Source organism: Tursiops truncatus, chromosome 10, assembly GCF_011762595.2.
Source record: "Tursiops truncatus isolate mTurTru1 chromosome 10, mTurTru1.mat.Y, whole genome shotgun sequence".
NCBI classification, from domain to species: domain Eukaryota; kingdom Metazoa; phylum Chordata; class Mammalia; order Artiodactyla; family Delphinidae; genus Tursiops; species Tursiops truncatus.
In genome coordinates this window covers 251267-264459 of record NC_047043.1, presented here as the reverse complement: position 1 = coordinate 264459, position 13193 = coordinate 251267, and the positions used below count along the sequence as shown (strand labels likewise).

General features: G+C 57.1%; 1 long non-coding RNA gene across 1 annotated transcript; it reads right to left on the bottom strand.

The window, feature by feature from the left end:
* Window positions 1-2033: 2033 nt before the first annotated feature.
* LOC109551579 (uncharacterized) lies at window positions 2034-12239 on the bottom strand. Its single transcript, XR_002178390.3, has 3 exons — window positions 11991-12239; window positions 6145-6383; window positions 2034-6065 (listed from the first exon to the last, which is right to left on the bottom strand). It is a non-coding gene; the product is annotated as an uncharacterized lncRNA (long non-coding RNA).
* Window positions 12240-13193: the final 954 nt, after the last annotated feature.

Here is a 13193-nt window from a genome sequence, read left to right as displayed (position 1 = left end):
CGAGAGGGCCCACGCCGCCCCGGCGCCAAGGTGGAACTGGGAGTTTTGAGGAACGTCCCCCCACACCAAAGGCAGCACTCCCCCGACCGTTCACCTGCGAGAAAGCTCTAGAACAGGGTCATCCGGCCCAGAGCTTCCCTGGTCCCGTGCTGCAGGAGGGCACTTAGCCACCTTCTTTCCGTTTTCTGGGGACACAGTCTGGGAGCAGACGGAACGGGGGGAGACTTGCAGCCTGCACTGCCCCTCCGCTTATCCTCAGGGCCACTGTGGCCGGTGGACTCCAGGGACCAGGGGCGTCACGCGCATCCTTGGGCTCCGGGACACACAGAGGGGTCTGGACCTTCGTGAGCGGGCGGGGTCCCAGCCCCGCGCTTTCTGAGCCACAGGCACTGCTCCTCGCCGTGCACGTGGCTCTTCATTCTGAGGAAGAAAACAAAGGGAACGGCGTACCGTAGGAGGAGGAAAAGAATATGCCTGGGTTGAAAAGTGTTACCCCTCCCCCTCTGAGAGGGTTAACTATGCCCGGGGGGAGCAGGCAGTGCAGGGAAGGGTCCCCAGACATGTGGCGGTGACCAACTTGTCCAGACGGGCCCAGGACCGTCCCATTCTTAAGACAGATTGCCTGGGTCCGGGAACGCCCCTCAGTATGTACGGGGCAGCGGGATGGCCGTCGCCGCACGTCTACAAGGTGTCCCGGTGGCCGTGTGCCCCGTTGTGGAGCATGCAGACCAGCGCCCCTCGCGCGGGTCCCGCAGGGCAGGACGCACCGAGCCCGCAGCCCCACAGCGCCCCACTGCTAAACCACCCTTTCCAACTCGACCTTCGTCCGCAGGTGGAAAAGTGCGTCTGGAGCTGAAGCGGGTGTTCCCCGCGGAGCCCGAGGCTGCGGAGCTCGGCCACTGCAGCCTCCGACGGAGGAGGCCCCACACTGAGCCGGGACGCGGGGCAGAGCGAAGCCCGTCTCTTCGGGCGGAGGAGGCCCCACACTGAGCCCGGACGCGGGGCAGAGCGAAGCCGGTCTCTTTGCGCGGCCACTGCGGGTGGCTCGTGGCAGTTCCTCTCACATCTCATCCGTTGCAAGGAAGAAGGTGAGGAGCCCTGAAGAGTCCGCGACGGTGACTGGGTTTTGCCTGTGACGCTGGGACAGGCTCGCAGGTGCACCCTCAACCACAGGCAACGGGGTGTCCGAGGCCCTGACTGGCCACTGTGGAGGGACCGGAACCTGCCCCCCATCCCCCGGGCAGGCAGGGACACTGCCGCCCGGGGACACTGCCGGCTGGTCCTCTCCAGGACACGTGGCCGCCCTGCCCCAGCCCCGTCCCCCGAGGTCGGAGGCCTCTTTCTGGCCAGGCTGTTGAGGACAAATGTAGTTCAGCAGAAAGATGTGACCAGAAGGGGCCTTCCCAGCGAGGGAGAGGCTGTGTCCAGATGCGGCGGTTTACAGGGACAGGCTGTGATCCAAGCTCTCCTGATTCTGAGCAAGGTTCCTAGAGGCGCAAGTGAAATGATGTGGGAGAGAAAGTGCCCTGCTGGCTGAAGAGTGCTGGGTGAACGTAGGATACTCCATCGCGACCCAGGCCACAGGTTACAGGTCACAGCGTGCTGGTTCTTAGGGACGACTTTGGCCCGAGCTGCATGTGTGTCAGCCCGTCTTCCTCAGGGGAGCGGCTGCAAGCATCCCGTCCTTGGGCCTCCTCTGGTTACGCACCAGCTCCGGCAGGGGTGGCTTCGTTATACCCCGCCCGCAGGTCAGCAGGGCTCTCCGAGGAAATTAAACCTTCCTGTGTTTTCTAATATTGCGTGATGTTCTCTTTGGCCTTGGCTTTTTTTTTTTTTTAAATGAATGTGCCCTGGAATCTGATTTCAGTTCAACTAGATTAGTCAGATGTCTTTGGTGCATTTATATCAGGAAATATTGAGGATTTTTCTGGTAAACTCAGATGAATCTAAAGCAATACAAATTCATGGACATTTACTATAACCCTTAATTGATTTGCTTGATATATTTATGTTAAATAAAAAGTTTTCTAAGGCATATGTGTTTTTAAAACCAATTTATTTCTTGGTGTGATGCCTGGGATTTATTTTGCAATAATCCTGGCGGAGGGGGTAGCAGGAAGGTCACAGATGGAGCAAGAGTCCCCCCCAACCTCAGGAACTGTTGGAGCTGCCCTGAGCACATGCCCCAGGCTGTGTGCTTGGCATGTGGTATAGTTGGTTTAAAAGTCACTTTATTTACACTTTGGGTCGACAAGGTCATTTAAGGCAACCAGAGCAACTCCTGGTGCTGCTGTAGATAATGGAAATTGTTCAGTGAGGTCAAATACGGTGGAACTAAGAAGTGGGACTGGACCCACGGACTGTGGTTTGCAGACCCTCCTATAGTATCAGGTAGAGACGCATCTAAGACAAAAATGAAGGTGCGAGTCCCCTCGCCCCCGTTCTGGGGGCCCAAGCCCATCAGGCATGCAATGTCAGTTTCCATAAACGGACTTGAATTGGAGCCACGGTCACGGGACTCTCGGCTGTGTCGTCTGATGCCATCTCGACCCAGTGGGGCCACCGAGTAGCTGCCACAGAGACGGACTGAACACCCTCGGCTTTTCCTTTTGGCCTGTAGAGCCAAAAATATTTACATTTGAGCCCCCGTGCTATGTATCTTGTTTGTTTGTTCGTTCGTTTCTGTCTCCCCGCCTGCATCGCCCTCACCTCGAGGGCAGGCGTCTGGGTTTTCAAGGCGCTTTTTTCTGCAGAGAAGACAGAGCAGTGCGCAGAGGCCTGGGCTCTGAAGCCAGACAGCCTGGAGTTGAATCCGGGTTCCTCCCCGTAAGCCACGTGACCTTGGGTGACTCACTTCACCTCTGTAAAGTGGCGGCGTATAGTTCTTCCTGCGTGGAGCTGTGTTAGGGAATCAGTAAGTTAACACCTGCGAATCGTGGCTATTTGCATGTGTACTGTGGTCATTATCCTCAAAGCGTCTGAATTCACATCAGCGGGTCCCTGCAGTTGATTCTCCTAGATCTACCCTCCTTGCCAAAAAAACCCCCAAAACCCGAAAACCCAATCTGTCCCCAGGTGCACTGAGCCCCCCAGCTCTTGCCAGGTTCAGGCTGCTGCACTTTACCCGCTGGGCTTTCCCCGCAGTCCACGTTGAGGACGTGGAGGGCCCTACTCCGCCGGGGACTCTGAATGGGCACACTGCACAGCACCTCTGCGTCCCTCCCTGCCTCCTGACAAAGTGCCTTCCTTCAAAACTCCACCAAGGACACATCTTTTGAAGAGGCCCCTGAAAATGCCGGATGGCTGGTGGTGGGTTGATCCGGGGTTCCTGCTCCCCAGCCCCCAGTTACCCACCAACTCCATTCGCTTAAAACTGCACCTGTATGTCTCTAACTTAAAGAAAATTCAGTCCTGGGGTGCTGTGGTCTGAATGCCTGTGTTCCCCTGAGCGTATATGCTGAAATCCTAACCCCAAAGTAATGGGGTCAGGGTTAGGGTCAGGGTCAGGGCTAGGGCTAGGGTTAGGGTCAGGGTCAGGGTTAGGCTTAGGGAATGAGTACGTGGGGGCTTTGGGAGGTGACTGGGTCCTGAGGCTTCACCTCCTGGGATTAGTGGCCTTGTAAAAGAGACCCCAGGAAGCTCCCATGCCCTTTCCATCCATCATGTGAGGACACGGCCAGAAGATGACTGTCTGTGAACCCGGAAGGGTCCTCCCCAGGCACCAAGCCTGCCTGCATCACCCTTTGGCCTTCAACCTCCAGAACCGTGAGAAGTAAATCCTTCTTGTTTCTAAAAACCCAGTAGTTGGTTGCAGCAGCCCACACTGACCAAGGCAGGATGGGAGTGAGACACGGGGCAGCCACTGTGGAAAACCAGTATGAGCCTCCTCAAACGTGGAACTACCACGTGGTCCAGCAATTCCACATCTGGGTGTGTACCCAGAAGACACGAAAGCAGGGTCTCAAAGAGATATTCGTACCCCCATATTCACGGCAGCATTGTTCACAATAGCTAGGAGGTGGAAGCAACCCCGTGTTCATCCGTAGAAGGATGACGGATAAACACAACGTGCTCCATCCAAACAATGGAATATTCTGCAGCCTTAGAAAGGAAGGAAATCCTGACACCTGGTGCAACAGGGATGAAATTTGAGAACGAGATGCCTAGTGGAATAAACCAGCCACAAAAAGACAAGTACTGTGTGATTCTACTCACATGAGGTCCCTGGAGGAATCAGATTCACAGAGACAGACAGCAGGAGGGTAGGTGCCAGGGGCTGGAGGAGGGGGTGGGGAGTCAGAGTTTAACGGGGACAGAGGTTCAGTTTCAGAGAGTCCGGCGGTGATGGCTGCACTACCGTGTGAATGACGTAAGGCCACTGAGCTCTCAGTTGAAAGTGGTCAAGATGGTCAATTTTACGTCTGTGTATAAAACCTCAGAGCCACAGCCAGTGTCCTCCTCTGGAACTCTTTCCAGAGCAGAACATAATGCATTACTTTGAGTATTCACAATAGTTGCCGGAGAGATTAATTTGGGGAAACCACCAAACATTACTCAGGTTCCCGTCAACGACAGTGTTTAGCTCTGAGGCCCACACGTGGGGCCACCACAGAGTGTCTCAAGACCTGGAGCCTGGGCCAGGCCACAGGGCCCAGAGGCTGGGAGGCCAAGCCGGGCTGGCAGGTGCCCGTCCCTCGGGGCAACGGCTCCAAGGTTTCTCCTGCAGCCTGTGGAGCAGGAGAGCCTCTGGGCCAGAACTCCTGCCTCTGCAGGTCCCAAGCCCACACTCCGGCCCGAAGACCTCAGAAAGACTTGTTTCTTTTCCCTTTCTAACACAAAGTTCATCTTAATCAGAAACAAATGAGGCCAGCTTCCAGGCAGACCTCCTCTTGCACTTCAGCTCATGCCAGTGACTAAGGCCAAGGATTTGGGGAACCACATGGCAATTCTAATAACTGAAGAACCGAGTTTAACCTGGGCGTTTTCCCTGTGAAAGCGAACATTGATCAGTCCTGCAGCGAGTGAGATGAGTCACTGCTCTGACCACTTGTCTTGGCCGCGGCTCTTCCTTGTGTCTCTGCTGCCCCGCACGACCAGTGGTCTCATCGGCAAGGCCCCCGGCATAGAGGAGAGACAGCACATCACACAGGAGCCCCTGTGTGTTCTAGCTGGGCCAAAGGGAACTGAACGCACTCTCTTTAGAAATCACTTGGCTGGTTCTGCAATTAAGGTAATTCTCATTTCAGTTATGAAATATTCATTCTGAGTGTGTGTGGTCTGAGGTGCTGTGCAAATAACCCATCGAAGATCAGTTAGCTTTCCCCCAGAAGATCTGCTCTTTTGTCTCAGGAGTTTCCCCCTTCCTGGGAGAGGCAAAGCCAGAGGCAGGAGCCCGAGCCCAGGTGCCCTGCTCTTTCTTTCTTTCTGCACGTCTTCACAAATCAATGATACCCGGAACGATCTGTCGGTCTCTGGGGATGTGGGATGAATGAGACACAGCCCATATAGCACTAGCAGCCCCAGGACTATAGTGAAGGGAGATTGCCGACCGCCCAGGGACCCCACCGCATCTTCAAACCGCGGGCTCCCACAGAGTCTTGGGGGAGCCAGCAGGCGGGCAGGCCAAGAAAGGAGTGACCATGGGATTCTGACTTTTCTATGCTCGGGGGACCTGGCTGGGGCTGCTGAAGATTTCTTGGATCCTGGCATTTTGAAACTTTGTCCAGCAAGAGAGAAATGCCAAGGGAAGGGAAGGGGCCATGGGAGTTTGGTGACAGACAGAGGAGGAGCACCAGGTTCACGCCTCGGGGCACCTGCCCTGCTGTCCACTCTCCCCGCTCCGTCCTCAGCCCACACTGACGGAGAAACAAACTGCGATCTCAGAAATGCTTCCGACTTAACCTCCTGTGGCTTTCAGGGGCTCGCCGTGGCCCTCTGGAGGCTGGCCTCTCTTTTCCGACCGTTTCTTGACCCTCCATGTTGGGACCCACAGAAGGTGTCAGTGACGTCAGCTTCTTTCCTGCTTTTCTTTCTGAAATTTAAGTCGGCACTTCGAGGAATGTTACCTATTAGGAAAACAGAATTCTATGACATTCAGAAGGGAAAATGATTTTCCTGAGATCTGAAGCCACTAGGTAAACCTACTTTAGATGCAGATTCTTTCCCCTTCATGTGCATGCAGTAGAATTCTCTTTTTGATGTGCAGTTCTCGTTTTGACAAATGCAGTTGGGTGGCCACCGCCAGTCAGCCTTCCCCAAACTCCCACACCTGCACCCCTGGTGTCCACCGATCTTTTCTCTGTCCTGATCGTTTCTTGACGTTTCCAGAGTGTCATGTAAGTGGAATCACACAGTAGGTAGCTTCTGAGTCTGGCTCCTTTCACCTAAAAAATGCATTTAAGAAATAATTTATGTGAACATAAGTTTTCATTTTTCTTGGTTAAATACCTGGTAGTGGGATACTTTGGTCATATGGTAAGTGTATGTTTATAAGAAACCACCAAACTGTTTTTCAAACTGGTTTTCACATTTGCCTTTTTACCAACAACCTATGAGAGTTTTGTTTGCCCTGCATCCTTGTCAACCCTTGCTCTTGTCAGGTTTTTTCTTTCTTATTTTAGCCATTCCAGTAGGCATATGAACTTGTTATAGTTTAAATTTGAATTTCTTTAATGACTAATGAATGATACTGAACATCTATCCATGTGCTTACTTGCCATCCGTATAGCTTCTTTGGTGGAGGTTTGTTTGTTAATGAAATATTTCAAACACGCAGATACTAATACAACAGAAGCCCATCTGCCTACCCCCCACTAACGTCTAGAAGATTTAGTTTCTGGCCTGAAGTTGATGAGTGTAATTTCTATGACTGTTTCTGTTCATTCACTCCTTACATGTAAATATACACAAACAACATAGCTAGAGAGTCAGAGTGAAAACGGAATATTTCTGGAAAAACACAATGGACGTGGAGAGTGCCACTAATTTTAAAGATCTACCTCTTCGAGCCCACGTCTCCCCAGCCTCCGTGGTGAGGACAGCTCGTGTGTTCTGGGCTCCGGCAGCTCTGGCCTTTCTCCTGCAGCCTCTCCCTCGACAGGGCGGCTGGGATGCCAGGCGAGTGCAGGTTGATGGGACACCCCCACCCTGTTTCTGCCCAGGGCTCTGCCCGGCCGTGGCTGCCCCGCTCCCACGTGGGCTGGATCCCACCCTGGCTGGCTGCCCTGCAGGACACCATGCGGGGGCTCCAGGGGTGCCTCTGCCCCCACTGGGCGTGAGCTTTGGTAGCTCATTCGGACACGGACCCGGGGCCGCTCTCCGTGGAGCCAGGCTGGTTTAGCGTGTTTGTCTCGTGAACGAGGGCAGGGAGGCTAAAGCCATGACCCGGAAACCAGTGGGCGCCAACCGGGGCTCGGCCGTCTCCAAATATGTTTCCGTGGGCATCTGGGCAAAGGCGAGCGCAGGAGCCGAGGCTCCACCACGAGACAGTTCCGCGCACGCCCTGTGCTGCGGTCACGGCCTCAGCCCTGCGGGGCAGAGTGAGTTTCAAGGCTGCTTTGGGGGCTGTGACAGCCAGAGTGAAGAGGACAGCCCCTTCCTGGTGTGTCGCCCAGGAGAGTTGTGAGGCCACTCAGTGTCTCATGTTTGCGTGGCCTCGAGGTTTGCACAGACCCTCGCCCTTAGAGCCGGGCCAGGAGCCCGTCAGCAGACCCTCTGCTTGCCCGAACAGTGACCGCAGACGGCGAGGGTTCAGTCCATTCAGCGGCCCCGCTTCTTTTCTTGCCTCTGACACTTGTCTTCCCGGCCGTGCAGTTCCCTTCATCCTCTGCCTTCCCGTGGTTTTGTTTTCCGCTCGTACTGGACTTGGCTCATCCTGCCTTTCTGTCAAGTAACTAACTTGTGTGTCTGCTTCCCCCGTGGACTGATGGAGAAGCAGCGCCTCCGTGCACTGTCGTGCAGGTCTTACACTGCGCGGCCCTCAGTCTTGTGTCCATATTTATAAACACAGACGTATACAGCATTTATATATTTACCAGCACAACTCCCTGGTTGCTGGCAATAAAATGCCTTAAGAAAGAAATGTGTGTCTAATTTGCACAAAGGTCCCAGCAGGCTAAGCATGGCGCGGACTGCAATCACCTAGACGACAGTGGTACCATCTTCTTGTTAATCCACAGGCTTTATCTTTTAGAACAGGTTTAGGTTTGACAGGAAACGTAGGCACAGGGAGTCCAGCATTCCCACCCCATCCCCTCACAGGAGCCGCGTCTTTGTAAACATCAAGTCCCGCACCCAAGCCGGTCTGGAACGAAACAGAAAGACAACCGCAGAACGGGAGCGTACGTTCGCAAACGAAGCGGCCAGCAAGGGATTAATCTCCACAACGTGCAAACAGCTCATGCAGCGCTGTGTCAAAACAACAAACAAGCCAGTCAAAAAGTGGCCGAAGACTAGAGACGTTTCTCCCAAGAAGACACCCAGAGGACCAAAGAGCACATGAAAAGATGCTCCACATCACCAATTATCGGAGAGATGGAACATGGGAGCTTTCTGATACACACTTTTAACAACTCGAAGTACCTGACTGGTCCTCTGAGGAAGGGGCGTCCTTCCCAGAACCCTGGAGGGAGGTCACCCTGGGAGGACCCCGCCCCAGGGAGAGTGTGGCTACGGCAGCGGAGGGGACCAGGCCGTCCTTGCTCTGCACCTGGGGAGATCTGAGCCCAAGGATGTCAGAAGACTGTCAAGGTTACCCCTGCAGAAGTGGCGCTGGGGCTCGAGACCCCGCGTCCAGGGGTCTCTGTCTTCACAGCCTCCCCGCCCTGCACCTCCGTCTCTGGGTCCAGAAGAGTGGAAGGACCTCCGCCGCGAGTTTGCACGTAGAAGCCAAAGGGACATATTGCTTCTCGTCCCCCTAAACACAGTCACCTGCCCTGGTGGGTTGTGGTCGAGGACTTTCTTGGGACGTAGAGGATCGTCACAGTCGCCGTTCCTTGAACCACGAAGGGCGCACGGCCATGTGACTTGGACAACACTTGTGGGCAAAGGGACCTTCAGATGCAAGAAAGCCAACGAGCTTCGGTTCTCAGCGACTCATACACATTATTTCTTTCTCGTGGTTTATTTATTTCATCAACAGAGGACCTTGATGTAATCATTTCCCTGTAATTTGGAGATAACATCTCTTTCACTAAAAATAGAACACTGCCTCTGTCAATGCATTTTACAGGCAAGCCCTATCTTGCATGCAAATTAAACAAGAAGTTGGGATTACTAATAATGACATAACGGCGGTATGGGTACGCAGCTGAATTTAAGGTGTCCAAATTAGGAGAATAACATTGGAATAAAGATGTGGAAAACAGACCCCAGATGCACACCCTCTGAAAGGGGCCCCTCTGTCTACACGACAGTTCGAACATTATTTCAGCCACTTGGCAGAAACCTGGCCTGTAGAAACAGCAACGCGATAGTCTCCCCTTGTTCCACGCGGCCCTGTTTGCATCTGGAGAATCAGCCTTGACCTTCAGTGTTTCAGGAACAGGCTATGGCAGACAGAACAGAACGCAGGTCACCCGTGCGGTGCACACGACCCACTCGAAGGTGTGAAGCCTGTCTCGGGGTCAAGGGCTGGGGTCTGAGGCAGTCCTCACCCCAGAAAGCCACGCCGCTCACCTGGGCGCCTCATCGCCACGTGCCTTCCTGGCCTGGGTGACAAGCATGGGACAGAACCAATGGTGCCATGGAAACAGCTGGGAGATGGGCTGAGCCTGCCATCTGGGCCACTCTCCCTTGTATATTTTTGCCCTCTTGTATAGCCCTCTTCCCACCCCTAGTTAAACCGTTAGGTCTGGGAAGAGCAGGGTGTGACCTGCTCTGTTGGGCCCAAGGGACTCCCCTCTAACCAGGCCATCGTGGTGCATCTCTCCTGCTGGCTGACCCCACCTGGGGCCCTGGACCTTTCCGAGAGAGTCCACAGGTGGAGGATAGCCTCTCGGGGCTGCTGGGCCTGTGTCCTGGAGAGCCCGCCCTGGTGACTCCTCCCACCACAAGGGGCTGCGAAGGCGACAGCCCTCTCACCAGGCCTCCCTGCAGGGGCACCTCCTCTTAGGGGGCAGGTTTGCTGCGCTGCAGGCAGTGATGAGCCTGGAGGAGTGGGTGGTCCCTGCTGAACCCTCCCCCCCAAAACACGCACACAAACACCAAGGGACAGAGCTCCTCAGCATGTGTGCCCACTGAGGCACTGCACAAACGTGGCCGTGGCCCCGCCCTTGGAGGTCCCTTTTCTGATGGCAAATACGGCTACGATGAAGGACACTCACCACGTGCGGGCCACGGGCAGAGGCTTCGTGCTTGCTCTCCAGGGTGAGCCCGCGCAAGCCTGTGCCAGGCGCTCTGCAGCTGCCCCACCCCACGGAGGAGGGATGCTTAGGGTCCATCCAAGCCCATCCTCCCCGGAAGCACACGCGTTACACCCCGTCTCTCCCGAGCTCTTCTCTTATTTGTGGGGCACCGGGCTGGTGAAGCAGCCAGTGACCAGAGACGAGCAGAAGCCCGCTTAGGAAAGAAATGGGGAAGTGATCTGGGGGTTACCCTGCCCAGGTCCCTACCGCCTCTCCTGCCTCATAGAGGGTTAGGGTGACAGACTGCACGTTAGGCAACGCCTGTGTGTCCCTTGCCCCGGGGCGGGGGGTGTGGGCTGCCTCTCCTGTGCCCTGGCCCAGGGAGGGGCTCCAGGAAACACACTGCTGGGAGGACTGGAGAGTCCGCACCGGGGAGAGGTCCGTGGCGCATTTCCATGGCCAAGAGAAGGAACGGGGACCACAGAGAGAGGGCCAGCGAGCCACAGTGTGGGGCGGCCGCCGTCGGATGTGGAAGAGCAGGCCCCGCAGAAGGAGGTGGCCGGCGGCGTTGAGGGGGGGCAGCCTCAAGGCTGGGAGCAGCACGCATTCTCCCGTTCTCCCCTCGCCCCTATAAACCTCCCCTGGGCCCGCTCGGGAGGCCCCGGGTCCTTCCCACCTGCACCTGCCTCTCCGCGGGCCCGGCTGGAGGAGGTGCCACGGCCCCCGAGTGCCGTGGGGCGAACGCTCCCACCGTGGTCACAGGGGCGCAGTCGGGAGACCCGGGCGGCGGCTCAGGGCCGTGTGGTGCTTCCGCAGCACGGACACGGTTACGCACATAGCCCCCAGGGCAGAGACGACAGTAAACGGCAGCCAAATAATTTGGAAATGCTGAGTGTTTGGAGGACCTGCTGTCTTTCCTTTAATATGGTGTATTACACGCTTATATAATTTAATTTTCCGCAGTGGCTCTGTGGAGCGGCCACTGGACCCAGCAGACCCGGCGCCGGGGGCAGGAGGCAGAGGCTGGACCAGCGATGCCGGCGCGTCCTCCCCCGAGGGTGTCGCCGCGGCCTTCCCCGTCCTGTGCTCTCGCGCCCACCACCCAGAGCAGCGCGCACACCAGCTTCTGACTCACAGGAAACCCCGCGCGGCACTCATTTTCCCCTCCCGGCGAGGAGGCGGCACTGACCCCAGGAGACATGCAAAGAGGCACCGGAGAAGGCAGCGGCGGAGTTTCCTGCCTTCTGTGCAGCGCACGCGCCGCCCGAGCTATACGGGCGGCTCCCGCGGGCTCGGCCGCCGGCCCGTCTTTCCGGCCTCAGGTTCCGCCCCTCCGCGGCCCTCCCGCGCCGACGCAGCCCCGCTGACGCCGCAGCCCCGCAGCGCGAGGGCGGTCGCTCCCTGCCGAGCCCCACGGGGGCCCTCGCAGCTTGAGGAAGCCTGCGGGCGCCCTGGTCCGAGGGCTCCAGACCCTGGAGGAGACCCAGGCGGGAGGTCGCAGGGGAAAGGCAGAACCCTCGCACGGGGGAGGGTGGCTCCGCCCCAGGCCCCCAGGGACGCAGAGCCCCGAGGGGGCCCACGCTGCTGGCACCGGGGAGGCCCGAGGCCTGGGCTGTCGGATGAGCAGAGGGCCGTTTTTCCCCCGACCTGAGGTTTTGCTTTCGTTGCTGCTGCTGCTTTCTAATTGCGAGGCAGTCATTCAACGCCCCGGGCTGCAGGGGGGTTCCGCTGGGCTTCCAGGAACAGGCTGGCCGGGGGTTCTCGCTCGCGCCCCGGCCTCGGCAGGCGGGGGTGAGGGAACCTCCAGGAGCCCGGGAAGAGTGAACGACCGGCGGGCGCCTTGACGCCGACTGCGCCCCACCCTGTGCTCCCGCGGGTCCCCGGTGGGCGCCTGCTGGGGCGGGGCGGGGCGGGGGGAGGAGCCTGCCAGGGCCTTAACCCCACCCTCTCCGACTCCCTGTCAGCGGAAGAGGCCGAAAGTTCCTTGGAGCTCACTGGGCAACGTCCTGGGAAGGACCGGGTTTGCTCCCCCAACCTTGCCCCCGACGCCCCCCTCCGAACCCCTCTCTCCTCCCCTGTGGTCCATCCTTCAAGGGGCCATATTCCTCTCCAACGTCCCCAGAAGGAAGCTTTGACCAGGATGCTTAGGGCCCACCCTATTCTCACTCAAATATTCTGGTCCCACAAATCTCGCTGTTGTCCAAATAGCTGTGCTAAATAGCTGGGTGTTTTGCCGGCATCTCCAGTGGGACTTCTGAGGGCCCTTCTGCCTTCAGAGTCGTCGGGGCAGAAGAAGGCATGTGGGATGAGTGGAGGTGTGCCGACCCCTGCCTCTCCCCCCTCCCCCACCCCCCCAGACCCTCAAGTCGGAGAGCGCCCTCCGCAGAACCTTCTCTTCTGTAACCCATCCTGGTCATCATGGTGATGGGAGCCCTGGCTCCAGCTGGACCCCAGGGCCGCCCGCGGGTCACAGATGAGGGAGGAGGAAAGTGGCCCGAGGGGCGGGCACCTCTCACGGACAGAGAATTAATTGCCCGTCGCCAGCCCTCACACTTGCTTCAAAAGTAGAAGAGGAAGAGACACTTTTATCCAAACTTAAGCGGTTCTCTTTTTCCTTCAGAGTTTAATGTCCCACACGGTGACTGGGACCCTAAGTGTCAGAAGACCTTGAATTTGCTGCAGCTGTTTGTTGCCATGGAAAGCAGCCGCTGAGCTGCATCCCGGGAGCCATCCAGGCCCCGGGCAGCAGGGATGTGAGACCAGAATCACAGAGAGAGTCCGCGGGGTGAGGTCGCTCCTGGAGCGGGGTGGGGGTGGGGGGTCAGAGGGGCCTGCCTGTCCCAGCCTGTC